Below are 12,477 nucleotides of genomic sequence, written 5' to 3' on the forward strand. Positions count from 1 at the left end.
TTCCAGTGTAGCATGCTTGAGGGACTGAATGTCTTCCTCCTGTTCATGTGTGGCAGGTTTGAGGGGCTGAATGGCCTCCTGCTGTTCCTGTGAAACAGACTCGTGGGTCTGAATTGCCTCCTCTTGTTCCTTTATAACTGGATCATGGGTCTGATTTGCCTCCTCTTCATCCTATGTAACAGGTTCGAGGGGCTGAATGGAGTTCTACTGTTCTTGTACAGATCTTGTATCGCTGAACGGCGTCCTCCTGTCCAATGCAACAGGCTCGAGGCGTTAAAGGCCTCCTCTTGTCCCTGTGTAACAGGCTCGAGGGACTGAATGGCCTCCTGCTGTTCCTGTATAACAGGCTAAAGGGGCTGAATGGCCTGCTCCTGTTACTGTGTAAAAGGGTCATGGGACTGAATGGTCTCCCCCTGTTCCTATGTAAAACGGCCATGGGACTGAATGGCCTCCTCCTGCTTCTGTGTAACTGACTCAGGGGTTGAGAGTACTCAGAGGGAAAGTGTCGGGCGGTAGTTTCCCTTCTCTGAATTACCGATTTCCTGCAAAATGTACCGTCAGTGGAGGAACCACCGAACCCTGACCCAAAATCCGACTCTGGTGGGACTCGAACCCACAAGCTTTGAATGCCTTAATCTGTCATACAAATAGAAGTCCAATGCGCTATCCATTGCGCCACAGAGCCAATTACTTAAAATTCTATTACAAAAGCAAAATAGTGCTGATGCTGGAAATCTGAAGTATAAACAGATGAAATGCTGGAAACACTCTGCAGGTCAGGCAGCATTCCATGTCTGTTTAAAAGGGGTCTACTTTCAGTCCCGGATCATTCTGTGTCTGTTTAAAAGGGACATGCTGTCAGTCCCGGATCATTCTGTGTCTGTTTAAAAGGGACATGCTGTCAGTCCCGGATTATTCTTTGTCTGTTAAAAGGATGTGCTGTCAGTCCCGGATCATTCTGTGTCTGTTTAAAAGGGACATGCTTTCAGTCCCGGATTATTCTGTGTCTGTTTAAAATGGATGTGCTGTCAGTCCCGGATTATTCTGTGTCTGTTTAAAAGGGGTCTACTTTCAGTCCCGGATCATTCTGTGTCTGTTTAAAAGGGACATGCTGTCAGTCCCGGATCATTCTGTGTCTGTTTAAAAGGGACATGCTGTCAGTCCCGGTTTATTCTGTGTCTGTTTAAAAGGGACATGCTGTCAGTCCCGGATTATTCTGTGTCTGTTAAAAAGATGTGCTGTCAGTCCCGGATCATTCTGTGTCTGTTTAAAAGGGACATGCTTTCAGTCCCGGATTATTCTGTGTCTGTTTAAAATGGATGTGCTGTCAGTCCCGGATTATTCTGTGTCTGTTTAAAAGGGATGTACTGTCAGTCCAGGATCACTCTGTGTCTGTTTAAAAGGGATGTGCTGTCAGTCCCGGGTCATTCTGTGCCTGTTTAAAAGGGATGTGCTGTCAGTCCCGGATCATTCTGTGTCTGTTTAAAAGGGATGTGCTGTCAGTCCCGCATCATTCTGTGTCTGTTTAAAAGGGATGTGCTGTAAGTCCCGGATCATTCTGTGTCTGATTAAAACGGGTGTTACATAATATTATAGAGTCTGCCCCACAGAAACAGTGCATTTGCACGAACTGGACTCCACACGAGCCTCCTCCTTCTCTATTTCTCCTCACCCCCCAAATAAAACTAGAATCAGTAATGGTAACCATGAAACTATCGGATTGTCGTAAAAACCCATCTGGTTCACTAATGTCTTTCAGGGAAAGAAATCTGCCGTCCATACCTGGTCTGGCCTTTGTGTGACTCCAGTCCCATAGCAATGTGGTTGATTCTTAACTGCCCTCTGAAATGGCCTAGCAAGCCACTCAGTTGTAACAAACCGCTATGAAACAAAATAATAAAAATGAAGCTGGACGGACCACCTGGCCTGATCCATATCAGCCTCCTCCTGAGGTCCCCACCATCACAGAAGCCAGTCTTCAGCCAATTCGATTCACTCCACGTGATATCAAGAAAAGGCTGAGCACACTGGATACAGCAATGGCTCTGGGCCCTGACAACACCCCGCTATCATTCTGAAGACTTGTGCTCCAGCCAAGCTGTTCTAGTACAGCTACAACACTGGCATCTATCCAACAATGTGGAAGACTGCCCAAGTATGTCCTGTCCACAAAAAGCAGGACAAATCCAATCCAGCCAATTACCGCCCCATCAGTCTACTCTCTACTCTCAATCATCAGCAAAGTGATGGAAGGTGTCATCCACAGTGCTGTATGGTGGCACTAACTGGCCAATAACCTGCTCATTGATGCCCGGTTTGGGTTCTGCCAAGAGCAGTCGGCTCCCGACTTCATTAAAACCTTGGTCCAACATGAAGAAAGGAGCTGACCACCAACATCCTGGGAGTTACCATTGAACATAAATACTGTGACAACAAGAGAAGGTCAGAGGCTAGGCATTCTGCGTCGGGTGTCTCACCTCCTGACTCCCCAAAGCCTTTCTACCATCTACAAGGCACAAGTAAGGAGTGTGATGGAATACTCTCCACTTGCCTGGATGAGTGCAGCTCCAACAACACTCAAGAAGTTCGACACCATCCAGGACAATGCAGCCCGCTTGATTGGCACCCCATCCACCACCTTAAACATTCACTCCCTCCACCACCGGCGCACCGTGGCTGCAGTGCGTACCATCTACAAGATGCACTGCAGCAACTCACCAAGGCTTCTTCAGCAGCACCTGCCAAACACGCAACCTCTTCCACCTAGAAGGACAAGCACAGCAGGCGCATGGGAACACCCCCACCTCCAAGTTCCCCTCCAAGTCACACACCATTCTGACTTAGAAGTATATTGCCGATCCTTCATCGTCGCCTGGTCAAAATCCTGGAACTCCCTCCCTTACAGCACTGTGGGAGCACCTTCACCACACGGACTGCAGCGGTTCAAGAAGGCGGCTCACCACCACCTTCTCAAGGGGCAATTAGGGATGGGCATTTAATGCTGGCCTTGCCAGCGCACCCACATCCAATAAACGAATTTTAAAAATCCTATCAGCATATCCTTCTATTCCTTTCTCCCTTCCTCTTAAATGCATCTGTAGTATTCGCCTCAACTACTGCTCGTGGGAGCTCCTTCCACATTCTCAGCGCTCTCTGGGCAAAGAAGTTAATCCTGAATTCCCTGCTGGATTTATCGGTGAGTATTTATGCCCTGTCTTCGCTGAGCTCGTTCCTGTCTCACTCACAATAGAAAGCATTTTCTTGATGTGAGCTTGCAGCTGCGATGGCCGAGTGGTTAAGGCGTTGGACTCGAAATCCAATAGGATTTCCCCGCGCAGGTTCGAACCCTGCTCGCAGCGACTTTGATGCAAATTCTTTATTTTATTTCATCGGCTCCCTGTGGCGATCACTGGTCCCGAAATGGATCAGAATTCCCTCCACTGCACTTTATTACACTGATTAACCCAACGTTCCAATTGAAACACGAATAATTTATCGGCATCAATTAGATATTGTGGATTTGTTGGGGAACTAGTGAGCAATACACACACAAAGCAGCATCAAAAATACTAATTAATAAAGAGCCCTGCAGTGTTTGCTATGGAATCACCTTCAGCTACTAAGTGGGAACACGGTTTGGTTTTATAAAACTGAACACCAATTAAAAAGTGTGTAAAAAGACCGGGGTAGGACTCGAACCTGCAATATTCTGATAACCTCAAAATTAACACCGCAGATTGACACCTTTTCCATTAGGCCACGCGACCAGTAGGAGTAATTTGTAGGTCAGCGCCATCTGTGGACTGATAGACACAGGGTCAACCTTCCAGTTCCTTGAGCTCTCGGCAGAACTAAGGTTTTGCAGCTTTGCTTCAAAGTATTGCAGCTCCAAACTTTTCAGCAAATAGCAAAATTAAGAAACTACCCACACCATCAAAAAGTAAATGGCCCGTACAGGGATCGGACCCGCGACCTTGGCGTTATTAGCACCACGCTCTAATCTACTGAGCTAACCAGCCTGCTTTAACAGCTTTGGCTGTTAAATTCAATTTATGTTGATTTTTGGTTTTTGTCAGTTGTCAGTGCTCCGGTTTCCTCCCACAGTCCAAAGATGTGCGGGTTAGGTTGATTGGCTGTGGTAAATTGACCATTAGTGTTAGGGGGATTAAATACGTGTGGTTACGGGGATAGGGTGGGATATGTGTTGGTGTAGGGGTTACGGGGATCGGGTGGGATATGTGTCGGTGCAGGCTCGATGGGCCGAAATGGCCTCTATCTGCACTGTGGGGTTTCTGTGATTCTGTGACTTCGAAGGCTGTAAAAGAAAGACTCTGATTTCTACAGCGCCTTTCACCTGAGGACGTTTCAAAGCGCTTTACAGGCAATGTAGTTGTAGTCACTGTTGTAATGTAGGAAAAACAGCAGCAGCCAATTTGTGCACAGCAAGCTCCCACAATGTGATAATCGAGGATAACCTGTTTTAGTGATGGTGATTTGAGGATAAATATTGGCTACAGGACACCGGGGTAAACCTCACCACCCCCTGCTCTTCTTCCAATAGTGCCATGGGATCGTTTATGTCCACCCGAGAGGGCAGAGGGGGCCTCAGTTTTGGAATTGTATTCCACCACAATCTGTAACCTGATGGACCGGCATATTCCTCACACTACCATTAGCATCAAGACAGGGGACCAACCCTGGTTTAATGAGGAGTGTAGAAGAGCATTTCAGGAGCAGCACCAGGCGTACCTAAAATGAGGTGACAACCTCATGAAGCTACAACACAGGACTACACACATGCTAAGCTATGGAAACAGCATGTGTAGACAGAGCTAAGCGATCCAACAACCAACGGATCAGATCAAAGCTCTGCAATCCTGCCACATACAGTCGTGACTATTTTAATTTAATTTAATTTGTTCCTAGGACTTGGGCATCGCTGGCAAGGCCAGCATTAATTGCCCATCCCTAATTGCCCTTGAGAAGGTGGTAGTGAGAAGCCCTCTTGACCCGCTGCAGTCAATGTGGTGAAGGTCCTCCAATAGTACTGTTAGGGAGGGATTTCCAGGATTTTGACCTAGTGACGATGAAGTTATGGTGATATATTTTCACATCGGGATGGTGTGTAACTTGGAAGGGAACTTGGAGGTGATGGTGTTCCCATGCACCTGCTGCCCTTATAAGAACATAAGAACATAAGAAATAGGAGCAGGAGTAGGCCATTCGGCCCCTCGAGCCTGCTCCACCATTCAATAAGTTCACGGCTGATCTGATCTTGGCCTCAACTCCACTTTTCTGCCTGTTCCCCCATAACCCTTGACTCTCCGATAGTTCAACAATCTGTCTATCTCAGCCTTGAATATGATCAATGATTCAGGCTCCACAGCTCTCTGGGGTAGATAATTCCAAAGATTCACAACCCTCTGAGAGAAGAAATTCCTCCTCATCTGCGTCTTAAATAGACAAACCCTTATTCTGAAACTATGCCACCTGATTCTAGATTCCCCCATGAGGGAAAACAGCCTCTCAGCATCTACCCTGTCAAGCCCCCTCAGAATCTTATATGTTTCAATAAGATCACCTCTCATTCTTCTAACTTCCAATGAGTATAGGCCCAACCTGCTCAACCTTTCCTCATAAGACAATCCCTTCATCCCAGGAATCAACCTAGAGAACCTTCTCTGAACTGTCTCCAATGCAAGTATATCCCTCCTTAAATAAGGAGAACAAAAATGTATGCAGCACGCTAGGCGTGGCCTCACCTGTACAGTTGTAGCAAGGCTTCCCTCCTTTTATACTCCATGCCCCTTGCAATAAAGGCCAACATTCCATTTGCCTACTTAATTGCTGCATGCTAACTGTTTGTGTTTCATGTACGAGGACACCTAGATCCCTCTTAACCGCAGCATTCTGTAGTCTCTCTCCATTTCAATAATATTTTGCTTTTCTGTTCCCTCCATGGCCTCGCCCTTCCCTATCTCTGTAATCTCCTTCAACCCCACAACCCCCTGAGATATCTGCGCTCCTCTAATCCTGCCCTCTTGAGCATCCCTGATTATAATCGCTCAACCTTCCTGTTGCCTTAAGCTTTGGAATTCCCTGCCTAAACCTGTCCACCTCTCTTTCCTCCTTTAAGACGCTCCTTATAACCTATCTCTTTGACCAAGCTTTTGGTCACCTGCCCTAATTTCTCCTTATGTGGATTGATGTCAAATGTTTTGTCTGAAAATACTCCTGTGCAGCGCCTTGGGACGTTTTACTACGTTAATGGTGCTATATAAATGCAAGTTGTTGTTGGGAATGGTGGTGGGGGATTCGGTGATGGTCTTGCTGTTGAATGTGAAGGGGCGGTGGTTAGACTTTCGCTTGTTGGAGCTGGCCATTGCCTGTCACTTGTGTTGGCTGTTGTCATGTGTGGCACACAGTGCCATATGTACAGTATTTGCCGATAGGATAGTGTATGATTGACAACTGCAGGTGTATGCTGAAAGATTAATGCAGGAAATCGTCAGCTAGAGTCTCGAAAATATAAGCTTATACACATGCACCAAACCCAATGGCCGGTTAGCTCAGTTGGTTAGAGCGTGGTGCTAATAACGCCAAGGTCGTGGGTTCGATCCCCGTACGGGCCATTTGATTTTTGGTAGAGAGGGTAGTTTCTTGATTTTGTTATTTGTTGAAAAGTTTGGATGGAAACTCACACGGGACCTGCAATACTTTGAAGCAAAGCTGGAAATCCTGAGTTATGACCTGCGGAGCGTTTCCAACATTAAATGAACAATTCCAGATCCATCGGGACTTCTCGTATTTCAATCAGTGAACGGTTCACAGCTGCTGATTGGTTTGGAGTGCAAAGAATAGAACTGAAATAAATACAATCCCGGGGTTTAATCACTCATTATTAACATACCGCCAGAAACAGACCGTTCGGTCCAACCAGTCCATGCCGCCGTTTATGCTTCACTCGAGCCTCCTCCAGTCTTTCCTCATCTAAATCTATCAGCATAACCCTCTATTCACTTCTCCCACATTTGCTTACCTAGCCTCCTCTAAAATGCATTTAAACTATTCGCTTCAACCACTCCCTGTGGTTGCGAGTTCCACATTCTCACCACTCCCTGGGTAAAGAAGTTTCTCCTGAATTCCCGATTGGATTTCTTGCTGACTATCTTATATTGATGGCCTCTAGTTATGCTCTTCCCCACAAGTGGAATCATTCTCTCTGTATCCACTCTATCAAAACCTTTCATAATTTTAAAGATCTTTTAAGCTGACCTCCCTATTCTTCCTAGCATAATGAAATACGTCACACTTATTTGTGTTCAAATTCATTTGCCAAAGCTATGCCCATTCTGCAAGTTTATTAATGTCCTCCTGTAACTTGTTGCAGTCCTCCCCAGTATTGACTATCCCCCCCAATTTGGTGTAATCTGCAAATTTATAAATTGTGTTTCTGATTACTAAGTCTAAATCGTTAAAATAAATTGCGAACAGCAGTGGCTCCAGCTCTGATACTTGTGGAACACCACTACCCACCTTCTGCCACTATGAATAAGCGACCCGGTAGTCGGACTATCTGCCTTCTCTCCTTAAACCAGCCAGTAATCCAGTCTGCTACTTCTCGGCTGACTCTGAATTCTCTGACCTTGTTCATCAGTCTATTATGGGGTACATTATCGAAGGCCTTCTGAAAATCCGGATAAATTACATCTACTGCATTACCATTGTCTACTCTCTCTGTTGGTTTGGAGTGCAAAGAATGAGACTGAAATGACATCGGCCATCTCCAGTTCCCTGCTCCCCTCACCCACTCCAACCTAACTCCCTCTGAACTTGCAGCACTCCGTTCTCTCCGATCCAACCCTAACATTGTCATTAAACCTGCTGACAAAGGTGGTGCTGTTGTTGTTTGGAGAACAGTCCTGTACCATCCAGAGGCTGAACGGCAACTCACTGACAGCTCCTCCTACCTCCCCCTGGACCATGACCCGACTACTGAACATCAAGCAATTGTTTCCAAGACTGTCACTGACTTCATCTCCTCTGCAGATCTTCCCCCCATGGCCGCCAACCTCTCAGTTCCTCAACACTGCATTGCCCACTTCTACATCCTTCCCAAGATCCACAAACAGGACTGCCCTGGTTGACCAATTGTTGCAGCCTGTTCTTGCTCCACAGAACTGATTTCTTCCTGTCTTCACTCTATTTTTTCTCGACTTGTCCAGTCCCTTCCCACCTACATGCACGATTCTTCCAACACCCTCCGTACTTTAACAGTTTCCAGTTTCCTGGCCCCAAACGTCTCCTTTCCACTCTGGATGTCCATTCCCTCTACACCTCCATCCACCACCAGGGCGGCCTTAAGCGGCTCCACTTCTGCCTTGAACAAAGGCCCCACCAGTCCCCATCCACCACCGCCTTCGTCCGCCTGGCTGCACTTGTTCTCACATTGTACAACTTCTCCTTTGATTCCACTCACTTCCTCCAAATTAAAGGTGTTGCTATAGGTACCTGCATGGGTCCTAGCTATGCCTGCCTTTTTGTGGGATATGTGGAACATTCTTTGTTCAAGTCCTACTCAGGTCCCCTTCCTCACCTCTTTTTCCGGTACATCGATGATTGTATTGGTGCTGTTTCCTGCTCTCGCCCTGAACGAGATTATTTCTTTCACTTTGCCTCCAATTTCCACCCTTCCCTCACCTTCACATGGTCCATCTCCGAATCTTCCCTTCCCTTCCTCGACTTCTCTGTCTCCATTTCTGGGGATAGGCTATCGACCAACATCCACTATAAGCCCACTGACTCCCACAGCTACCTGGAACACACTTCCTCCCACCACACTTGCTGTAAGGGCTCATAGAAACATAGAGACATAGAGACATAGAAGGTAGGAGCAGGAGTAGGCCATTCAGCCCCTCGAGCCTGCTCCACCATTCAATGAGATCATGGCTGATCATCCAAATTCAGTACCCTGTCCCTGCCTTCTCCCCATATCCCTTGATCCCTTTAGCCTTAAGAAATATATCTAACTCCTTCTTGAATATATTTGATGAATTTGCCTCCACTGACTTCTGTGGTAGAGAATTCCACAGGTTCACCACTCTCTGGATGAAGTAATTCCTCCTCATCTCTGTCCTAAATGGCTTACCCCTTATCCTTAGGCTGTGACCCCTGGTTCTGGAATCCCCGGCCATCGGGAACATCCTTACTGCATCTAGTCTGTCTAGTCCTGTTAGTATTTTATAAGTATCAATGAGATCACCTCTCATTCTTCTAAACTCCAGCGAGTATAAGACCCAATCTCTCCTCATATGTCATTCCTGCCATCTCAGGTATCAGTCTGGTGAATCTCCACTGCTCTCACTCCATGGCAAGAACATCCTTCCTCAGATAAGGTGACCAAAACTGCACACAATGCTCAAGATGTGGTCTCACCAAGGCCCTGTACAACTGTAGCAAGACATCCTTGCTCCTGTATTCGAACCCTCTCGCTACGAAGGCCTAAATACCATTTGCCTTCTTAACCACCTGCTGCACCTGCATGCTTACCTTCAGCGACTAGTGCACAAGGACACCCAGGTCTAGTTGCACTTCCCCTTCTCCCAATCTATTGACGTTCAGATAATAATCTGCCTTCCTGTTTTTGCCACCAAAGTGGACAACCTCGCATTTATCCACATTATACTGCATCGGACATGCTTCTTCCCAATCTCCCAACCTGTCCAAATCATACTGGAGTTTCTCGGCATCCTCCTCACAGCACACATGCCCACCCAACTTTGTGTCATCTGTAAACTTGGAGATATTACATCTAGTTCCCTCATCTAGATCATTAATATATATTGTGAATAACTGGGGTCCTAGCACCAATCCCTGTGGTACCCCACTAGTCACTGCCTGCCACTCGGAAAAAGACACGTTTATTCCAGCTCTTTGCTTCCTGTCTGCCAACCAGTTATCTATCCAAGTCAGTACCTTGCCCCCAATCCCATGTGCCTTAACTTTACACGCTAATCTCTTGTGCGGGACGTTCTCAAAAGCCTTCTGAATGTCCAAATACACCACAGCCACATAGCATTTCCCCCACTACCGATGTCAGGCTTACCGGTCTATAATTCCCCGTTTTCTCTCTACCACCTTTTTTGAATAGTGGGTAACATTAGCTACCCTCCAATCCATGGGAACTGTTCCAGAGTCTATCGAATTTTGGAAGATGACCAGCAATGCATCTACTATTTCTAGGGCCACTTCCTGAAGTACACTAGGATGTAGATTATCAGTCCCTGGGGATTTATCCATTCCATTCTATTCCATTCTCCCAGTTTCTCTGTCTCTGTTGCATCTGTTCTGATGATGCCACCTTCCATACCAGTGCTTCCGGTATGTCTTCCATTTTCCTCAACTGAGAATCCCCCTCTACCATGGTTGACATGATACGCGACCGAGTCTGTTCCATTTCCCGCACGACTGCTCTCACCCCTTCCGCTCACTCCCAGAAACATAATAGGGTTCCCCCCTTGTCCTCACCTTTCACCCCACCCGCCTCCACATTCAACGGATCATCCTGCGCCATTTCCACCACCTCCAGCATGATCCCACCACCAAACACATCTTCCCCTCCTCCCTTTAAGCATTTCGAAGGGACCGCTCTCTCCAAGACAGCCTGGTCCACTCCTCTATCACCCCAATACCCCTTCTCCTTCGCCTGGCACCATCCCATGCAAGTGCAGAAGATGCAACACCTGCCCTTTTAACTCCTTCCTTCCCATCGCCCAGGGCACCAAACACTCCTTCCAGGTGAATCAGCGATTACCTGTACTTCTTCCAATGTAGTTACTGTATTCGCTGAATCTACATTGTGACACCAAATGCAGATTGGGTGACCGCTTTGCAGAACAGTCGGCAAGTGTGACCCCGAGCTTCCGGTCACCTGTCACTATAATTATCTGCTCCACTCCCTCTCTGATCTCTCCTTCCTTGGCCTGTTGCACTGTTCCAATGAAGCTCTACGTAAGCTCGAGGAACAGCACCTCATCTTTCTATTAGGCACTTTACAGCCTTCTGGACTTAACACCGAGTTCAACAATTTCAGTCTGTAAATTGGCCCCTGTATTTCTTTAATTTTTTTAATTTGTTCTCATTTTTCCTCACATGACAGTTGTTAATGTTTCTGCCATAATCATTCACACCTCATCTTGAGCCATCTTTTGTTCGTTAACTTGTCCTATTACCTCTCCTTTTGCCTTGCACCATCATCCCTTTTGTAAGTCAATCTCTCCTGCCGTCCATTCTATCACAGACATTTCCTTTGTTCTTACCTCGCCTCCACCCACCCCTGCTTAATAATCCCTCTTCCCTAACCTTTTCCAGTTCTGACGAAGGGTTCGACCTGAAAGGTTAACTCTGTTTCTCCCTCACTCGATGCTGCCTGACCTGCTGAGTGTTTCCAGTATTCTCTGTTGTTAATGAAATGAACACAGTAACGGAGTTTAATCACTCATTATTAGGATTTGTTGAGTTTACTTTTGTGTGGCCGCGTGGCCTAATGGATAAGGCGTCTGACTTCGGTGTAAATTCTGAATGCTATCAGAAGATTGCAGGTTCGAGTCCTGCCGTGGTCGTTTTACACACTTTTTAATTCGGGTTCAACTTTAGAAAACCAAACCGCGTTTCCACTCTTTTCCTTCCTAACATTGCAGGGTTCTTTATTAAATGGAATTTTTACGTGGTGTCTTATGTGTAAATTTCTCACTGATCTTTGCAAATAGTTTCAAACAAATGCACAATTTCTAATTGATGACAAATTAGTGTTTCCAATTGGAACAACAGCTTTGGGTTAATCAGTGTCATAACGTGCAGTGGAGGGAATTCTAATCAGTTTCGGGGCCAGTGATCTCCACAGGGAACCGATGAAATAAAATAAAGAATTTGCAGTAGAATCGCTGCGAGCAGGGTTCGAACCTGCACGGGGAAACCCCATTGGATTTCAAGTTCAACGCCTTAACCACTCGGCCATCGCAGCTGTGCAAATGTAACTTTTCAACAGTGAAATGACCTATGCAAACTATTAGACAACTTCCCTGCACAATATAAATGGAAGCAAGTTGTGTGACAGCTGCACAGAGGCCTGGTTAGGTCACTGTGTACAGTTCTGCGCACTGCACCTTAGAAAGGATATATTGACCTTGGAGGATGTGCGGTGCAGATTCACGAGTGTGTTACCAGGGCTCCAAGGGTTAGGCTATGAGCAGAGATCACATAATCTAGGCTTGTATTCCCTGGAATATTGAAGATTAAGGGCAGTGATCATAGAAATACAGAAATTTACGCCAGAGAAGGAGGCCATTCGGCCCATCGTGTCTTTGCCGGACGAAAAAGAGATATTTTGCCTAATCCCACTTTCCAGCTCTGGGTCCGTAGCCCTGTAACTTACAGCACTTCAAGTACATGTCCATAGGGCTTTCTATTAATGTGATC

The 12,477-nt window shown here is 46.4% G+C and overlaps 5 non-coding genes across 5 annotated transcripts; 3 read left to right on the forward strand and 2 right to left on the reverse strand.

Annotated features, from left to right (window-relative positions):
* Positions 1-592: 592 nt before the first annotated feature.
* Positions 593-685, reverse strand: trnar-ucu (transfer RNA arginine (anticodon UCU)). Its single transcript has 2 exons — positions 649-685; positions 593-628 (listed from the first exon to the last, which is right to left on the reverse strand). It is a non-coding gene; the product is annotated as a tRNA-Arg (tRNA).
* A 2,592-nt stretch (positions 686-3,277) lies between these two features.
* On the forward strand, positions 3,278-3,359 carry trnas-cga (transfer RNA serine (anticodon CGA)). Its single transcript has one exon. It is a non-coding gene; the product is annotated as a tRNA-Ser (tRNA).
* A 3,199-nt stretch (positions 3,360-6,558) lies between these two features.
* Positions 6,559-6,632, forward strand: trnai-aau (transfer RNA isoleucine (anticodon AAU)). The gene has a single exon. It is a non-coding gene; the product is annotated as a tRNA-Ile (tRNA).
* A 4,899-nt stretch (positions 6,633-11,531) lies between these two features.
* Positions 11,532-11,621, forward strand: trnar-ucg (transfer RNA arginine (anticodon UCG)). The gene is given in 2 exon segments: positions 11,532-11,568; positions 11,586-11,621. It is a non-coding gene; the product is annotated as a tRNA-Arg (tRNA).
* Positions 11,622-11,940: 319 nt separating this feature from the next.
* trnas-uga (transfer RNA serine (anticodon UGA)) lies at positions 11,941-12,022 on the reverse strand. Its single transcript has one exon. It is a non-coding gene; the product is annotated as a tRNA-Ser (tRNA).
* Positions 12,023-12,477: the final 455 nt, after the last annotated feature.

Source organism: Somniosus microcephalus, unplaced genomic scaffold, assembly GCF_052327205.1.
Source record: "Somniosus microcephalus isolate GS21.2 unplaced genomic scaffold, FLI_Smic_1.0 unresolved_chr8, whole genome shotgun sequence".
Taxonomy (NCBI): Eukaryota; Metazoa; Chordata; class Chondrichthyes; order Squaliformes; family Somniosidae; genus Somniosus; species Somniosus microcephalus.